This window comes from Hippoglossus hippoglossus, chromosome 5 (assembly GCF_009819705.1).
Source record: "Hippoglossus hippoglossus isolate fHipHip1 chromosome 5, fHipHip1.pri, whole genome shotgun sequence".
Classification (NCBI taxonomy): domain Eukaryota; kingdom Metazoa; phylum Chordata; class Actinopteri; order Pleuronectiformes; family Pleuronectidae; genus Hippoglossus; species Hippoglossus hippoglossus.
The window spans coordinates 29,721,576-29,729,103 of record NC_047155.1 but is presented as its reverse complement, the minus strand read 5'-3'; the positions used below and the strand labels follow the sequence as shown (position 1 = coordinate 29,729,103).

The following is a 7,528-nucleotide window of genomic DNA, read 5'->3' as shown; positions in this document are numbered from 1 at the left end:
ATCAGAATAAGAACAAGATTTATATTTAAATTTATACTCAGGTAGAATGAAATTGTAAGATGCTTCTCTCTCTAGTCAAATATAGACGAGGTAGCATTATAGGATGAATTTGGTTTATCTGGGAAATCTTTTGCAATTTTGACTTCTACGACTTATTCAAATATCTGTTTTACACATTATATTCACATATTATACCTTTCTGTAATCCTTCAGATGTTTTCTAACCACACCAGAAGAAAGAATGGAGATATCCTACTCAGAGGACACGTGACACAGTTTTTAGTGTTCTATGCCAAAAAAGAAATTTGATATGATAATTTGATCATCTGTGACAGGTCACTTGGTAATCACTTTGCTTTATGCATGCCAAGTTCAATATTACACATTTTTATAAAACATTATGAAAAAATGACTTAGAAAATAAAATGTATAGTATTCATAGAAATGTCCTTAACACATATTAACATGTAAAAGTCATATTTTTATTTCTCAATGAACCCTATCTTAAAGTGTGTAAGATTTACACACTTTAATTTAAAGGAGCTATCGGCATAAATTGAATATAAACCCTGAAGCCACACCACCACCATTGCGGCACAAAGGGCTTTTTACCTGTTTTTATTAAAAGTTCACCGAAGCTTGACTCAGTACGCAGAAACCCAAACTGGTGGATCAGATCTCGTTGCAGTTGTTGTGAATGTGCTGTTGTCGTGTTTTCATCTGTTGAGATGATAAAAGTATTTAGATCAAAATGTAAAATAACTAACTAAGAGAAAAAAACAAACTTCAAAGTGAACAGAAATCAGGTATCAGCCCAGGACTGCAGGACATTCACAGTAATGTCACCAGCTTGACAGACTATGGTAAGCTATGTAATTGAAAGTGAAGGGGGTGTTCAACTCTGTCTGCTCTCAATCAGCCGTGTCAGGAAAAGGACTGAAAAAAAAAAACAGAAGAAAAGTTGTACGCACATACGCCAAGTGAGTACCTTTGATCGCAATGACTGGGGTGTCACAAACCACTATCCATTATTTCTCAAGACAACAATGATTGCGTTACAAAAGACAGTTAATTGATGGTGAGTGATACACATGCTATGTGTGAAGCAGGTATGCAACTATGCCTATACAGAAAGACAGAGATTTCTGAATGAGTAGATAGAAGTTGTAGAAATATGACATAATCTTGAGATGATAAAAGTACTGTATATAGATCAAAATGTAAAATAACTATTAAGAGAAATGGCAAATAAAATGTGTGTATTTTAACCAAACTTCAAAGTGAACAGGCAGCAGGTATCAGGTGTATTATCCACGCTAAAGCTAACATCTGACTCTGGTACATAAATAAAGCCAAGAAGCCCCTAATTGGTCTCTTCAGCATTCTTTGGTGTTGATGTTGGCAGTGAGTCTGTATGACAGCTGGTATCAGTAACAGCCAAATGAATTATACATGTGTGTATGTAGTACTCAACAATTTCAGCACAGTGTATACTGTATACAATCACTACGTGCACTAAGGTTGCACATGCTAACCTTTATATGACCCATTTGTAGTTAGGTAACATTTAAAATCTGAATATGTGGGAGAAGGCAATGGGTTTGGTCAATGTTTAGAATATGACTATTTCCTGGAGCCAGTACATTCCAATGTCAGCTAGATTTGTATCAAACTTGCATAAATAATTGTAGACACCGCTGCAATCAGTGAGTGGGTCAAACAAGCAGGTTAAACTTAATTAACTGATCTCCTCTGAACCAAGCTTTTAAACAGTTGGACCTCAACATTCTTGGGCTACTACCAAGTACTGATGCTCATAATCACTATACTGTACAGCAATTGAGTAATATTAACTTTGTAATCATGTTTGTCACAGGGTTAAAATTAATTGACTTGCAACCTCCTACATTTTCCCTCATTTGTTTTGTTCCTATATTATAAACATAGCACAAGGCTTTATCTTCAATCCAGTGAAACATGAAATATGTTCAATTTAAATGTGTAAGTAAATGACAGTACAGAGAGTAACAGTGACCACACACTTTTAGAACAGCTCTGGTTCCAGAAATAAATTTCCCATTAATTTTCTCTACTGACATTTTCACCCTTTCGGACACTTTTCCTTATCTCCAAAAAAACACATCATGTTAGAAAAGCAATCATGTTTGCTCTGTGGTAGACGGTATGTAACGCTGAACCATCTGATCATAGCCGACATGATTTTTGCAATTATGGTAATCGTTTCCATGGTAACAACAATGGACGATTAAAATACCATATGATATGGACAATAGCACAAGCATTCAAGTGAGCTTGCGGCAAGGCTGCAAATAGTGCTGCACACAGCTACACAAGGCAGCAATGGAGAAAACCACCAAGTAAGAGATCTCCTATATTATCATTAAGTGTAAAAAAATAATTCTTGGTTCATTATGAAACTGTGGCAGGTTAATTAGAAAATGGCGGGCCGCTACAACTTAGGTTATTAATATGAAACACTGCTTTAAAATGGGGAGATATTGCATTAGCCTTGGCGAAGGTATGCACTCTCAGAGCGCCCCTCTGGTTTCATGTTTAAAGGTAAGAGGCCTTATTGGATTAGCAGCACATCTACAGTGGAGTTACTGTATCATGACTCTCAGCAAAAAACTCTAGTTACCATATAGACAGTGGAATAATAATTACAGATGGACTGGACTCTCACGATTCCCTGTTGTAGCCAGAGGTGGTTTAGCTATTTTGTATTGATTTGAAGAGTAAATAATGTCAAATAAGGCATTTGAATTAAGGCACGAAAGATAGAGCAGTTCAATAGAGGACAGCATGGTTTCATATTACGCTCCACCAGCTATGCCAATAGCATGCTTCACTGTTTATGTATTACAGTGAGCATTCCTGTGAGAGCATGGTACCCTTGTGCTACAGTATATTGATGTGTCTTTGCCAACCAAAGGCTTTCTGTTTAAGACAAATCTGAAGGAATAAATAAACCAAGTGAGACAACACCACTGACCTACAGTTTACTCTCCAGCTGCACATATTCCCATCCGACCTCTATTTACCAATATTTAGTCATGGGCTGATGCACAGTACTATGGATTATCAGAAGCGGACAGCTGTCTCTGCTGCAGTTCATCAGGACTGTGAACTCTGACCCCCATTGAGGAAGCTGTAATCTCATACAGCTTCCTCCTGCAGTGGCCATGGTAACGGTTACCAGGGCTGCAGACAAGAACTGGCCAATGGGTGTTGAATGTTCCAGCATTCTTATTGGCCATTTCATTGTTCTACTATTTTGGCTGTAAAAGGAGGATTCATATAATGACATGTAATTGGGTAACATGTCTGAATCTCACTATGTCTATAGATAGATTGTAAATTGTAAGGCCATAACACAGTGGGTCCTGAAGAGAATCATAATGACGACTATAGAGTGTGTGTCTCCAGCACAATGCTTGACTTTACAACACAACCTTTTTTATCCACTTAAAGTACCTGCAGGAGATGAGTCAGGCATCATGAGCCACCTCAAACTGACCATCCACCAACAAGTCATCTGTCAGATATGAGGTCCATGTCTAACAATTGTCTGGGGTTACCCAAGTCATGGTGGAAAATCAGACCTAAATTGCACAGGCATCTTAAGAGAACCTACTCTGAACTCTAGTAACTATGTCATCAATCCAAATTATGCAAATGTGATGCAAATAATGCTACTGCTGACGATCAACAGGTCAAAGAGAAAGCTCTGTACAGACACGTGCCATTAGAAGAAAATAGTTATGTTACTGACCAAACTTATTTTTCTGTCACATTTGGTTCAACTGTACATTTTGACGATGTTTGAAAAACACAACAAGTTTTTTAAAGACACGCTTTCTTTTGTCATGTTGCACAGTTGCACCCATATTCTCTAAATCTTAAACTGTACTGAATTTTAAAGCAATGACAATGTGTTAGGAGGGAATTAGGGGATTCTTGTTGATATTAAAGGGGACATAGCATGCCCATTTTACCACAAGTTGATATGGTTCCTTGGGGTCTTAATGAAATGTCTGTAACATACTTTGGTCAAAATACCACAAGGATCATTTAAAACAGCACCCTTTTTACCCTGTATAAAACAGCCCTCCACAGAGCGACCTGTTTTGAGTGCCTGTTCCTTTAAATGCTAATGAGCCAGCTCCCCCCTCCCCCCTCCCCCCATGATTTTAAACGATATAAATTACATATTTTATATGATATAAATTATCAAATATGCATCCCATACTTTGTATTCCCCTTCTGTTGTCCTGGAGTTTTAATTTTCCCAATCACATAATTAAATGTCCCCCTCTGCCCATCCACTACAAGCACACAAGCAGACAGAGAGAGAGAGAAAGAGAGGGGTGGGGGGGGCTATGAAGACCATCATTTACCCCCGAACCCCGACATTCAACGGGTACAACAACAAGCGGAGAAAGCAGAATCGCGGGCTGACCTTATATATACAGTCTATGGGGCTGACCAGCGGAGAAATGCTCGTCCCGTGTGAACAGCCAGGCGGCTGCGTGCTGGAGAACGGCGCTGCGCTGCCTCGCTGCGGCGCTGCGTCCGGTGTAAACCCAACGAGTGTGGGGGGGCGGGGGGGATGAGGTGGGGGGTGGGCCAAGACCATGTAGGGAGACTTCCAGTACCTTGTTACGACACAAAACACAGGAAGCTCATTCGAGTCACTCAAGCATGACGTTTCTGACTTAGAGGAACTATAACAAAACGCGCGAGTGTTTTTTTTCCAGAGTTTTTGGGTTGGTAGACATGCCAGATACCCACATTAACCTGTAGAAGCACTAACAAAGTAGAATTTGCATGATATGTCCCCTTTAAGCGAAAAAACAACGATTGCATTTTAAACCAATACTACTTTCTTTATTCCTGTGGGATTTCTCATTGAGCAGATGCTGACAGCAGTGCTGCCTTGCTTGACTTGTCCTCTGCTGACTGCTCTCACCACAGCAGCTTTTTGAAGCATAACGCTACAGTCTGTTTCTCAGTTCCTGTTAGAGCTGGTTATCTTTTGAGCATCTCTGTACCCAACATCCAAGGACATGTTAGTTATGTCTCAATTCGGGCGACGTATCCTTTCGGAAGCTGCATTTGTAGACCAAATACGTCACAGCGGCGTGACTAGACTGTCCCAAATCGAAGGCTCCTCCAAATGTGGCTACAGCAACGGAGGGTCCACTGGGTGGATCCTTTATGTGAATCCCTGTCTAAGTGGTACTGTTCTTTCTTATCAAATAGGCCACAACAAGTGAAATTCAATTCAGCACTTTCTGACACAACAGAAAGCAGCAAAGGGATGTGTAAGTTCAACTTTCTTGTTTACACAAATGACTGTGTCAGCTCTCAACATGATCAATGTAGTGAAATTCTCTGATGATACTGTAATCCTTACAAACAACTCCAACAGGAGCAGCCACAGAGCTGCAGTGGACAGATTTACAGACTGGTGCGATGACCATCAACTTCATATGAATACAGGCAAAACTGTAGAAATGTATATAGACCCCAAATCAATCGGAGATCAGAGCCTTATGGCCATACATGGTCATGAAATCAAACAGGTCATCTCATGCAAATACTTAGGGGTCCATATTGATAATGATCTGCTGGCACACACAGGTACAGGGTGTCTGTGCGAGAATCCATCAGCACCTCCATTTACTTTGCAGACTCAGAGTTGTTGTATGTAAGAATATTATGTTCTCTTTTTATAGAGCGATGATAGCGTCCATTTTATGGTACGGTATCACTAGCTGGTTTGGAAATTTAACAGTCAAATTTAAAGCTCAGATCTCCAATCTGGTCAAGACGGCAGGGGAGATTATGGGAATGTCCACTCCCGCATCCCCCAGGACCTTTTTGAAAGGTCCACCATTAGGCAGGCCAAAATTATTTTATCCAACACATCTCATGTTTTGAATTCTGAATATGTACAGATGAACGATAGGAAGAGGTAGAGATTCCCTCTGTGCAAACACAACCGGTCCAACACTATTGATTAAACTCATCAATGTGAATATGGAGGACAGACAGAACCACGGTTGCAGCAGCTGAATTGAGCAGGCTCTCAGGGATAACCAAGCAATTTGTATTTGCACACTGGCCTAATTATTGTTTTTATTGTGTGTGTTTTGCATTGAGGCAGCAATTTCCTGTATCCCACAGGAGACAAATAAAGTAACCTGGTACCTTTATGGCCCAACATATTCCATGATTCATTGCTCTTCCGTGACAAACTCAAAAGGGCAATGGCGGCAAAAAGTGTGTTGAAAAAAACGAAGAAAATAATTTATTTTCAAATGAAAGCACTCAACAGAACAGCTAACGGTACACTTGTTAAAAAAAACATATTTTTAACATTTTTAATCAACCGGATAACATTTTCGTCAGTAGCTTTGCTGCTGGTTGACGGCTGTAAGGGCGGCACAAGCTGGTGACGCAATAGGAAGACCAGACTGTCTCATTTCAGTTAGGCTGACAAGGTCTAGGCGACTGTTGGAGGATGCAGCTAACTTCGGCTGCGTAGGTTAAAGGTGGTTTGATCCCAGTCTCCCTCATTCCTCATGCACCGTAGGCAAGAACCCCAAATAGCCCCCGATGGATGTGTTTGAGTGATGTATGATAGAGAAAGTGCTGCACATGGATGCACTGAATGTGGATGTGGATGGCAAAACTGTACTGTAAAGGGCTTTAAGTGGTCATCAAGGCTCGAAAAGTGCTACATAAATACAGACCATTTACCATTTCTTTGTCTCTGTGGTAACCAACCCTAAACTGTCTAGGTGGTACCCCTCCTCTAAAGCTCATGTCAGCCTGGATGGGCTCCAGCCCCCATGTGACCCACTATGAATAAGTGGTATCGATCATGTACTATAGTACTATATCTTTAGAAAAGAGGCAAACTCAAAGATACCTCTGCCAAGAATGTTAGGCCACTTCATCATTATATTGCATATACATGTATTGAGATCAGAAATAATATCTTTATTAAAATAGCACTTCTTAAAACATAGTTACAAAGTGCTTCACAAATAAAAATCCCAAGTAAACACACATGTACACACAAGTGTATGTATAGATATACATATATCCAGATTATTATACAAGTCAGCAGCAAGTTTCATCTCTTTATAGGTATTAGCATTCTTTATGCATGCCTGATATTTTCATAAAGGTCTCAATATATGCAAAAAAATTCTGTCTTCCCTTACCAGGCTCTGAACAAAACTTTCCACTGCCTTACACTGTCTTACAGCCTCGACAGTCTCGGGCTTTGACCAGATCAGTAGTTATCAAGAGTTTCCAACCACTGGGAGGGAAATTTGAGTAATTAAAGGCAGAAAAATGACTTCTCATGTCGAGCTTCTCTCAAAGTAAGCCTGTATATTGCTCTCTTGCTTTGTGACCCCTTTTGGTGGCTTGGATCCATGCCGTCAAAGGTGGATACTGTGTGTGTAGCTGTGTAGTGTCCTGTGAGTTGGGC

At 40.0% G+C, this 7,528-nt stretch overlaps 1 protein-coding gene across 8 annotated transcripts in view; it reads left to right on the top strand.

Moving 5' to 3' along the window:
* cadpsa (Ca2+-dependent activator protein for secretion a) overlaps nucleotides 1–7,528 on the top strand; it is a 164,195-nt gene that overhangs the window by 18,733 nt on the left and 137,934 nt on the right. The gene's annotated exons all lie outside the window — the stretch shown is intronic.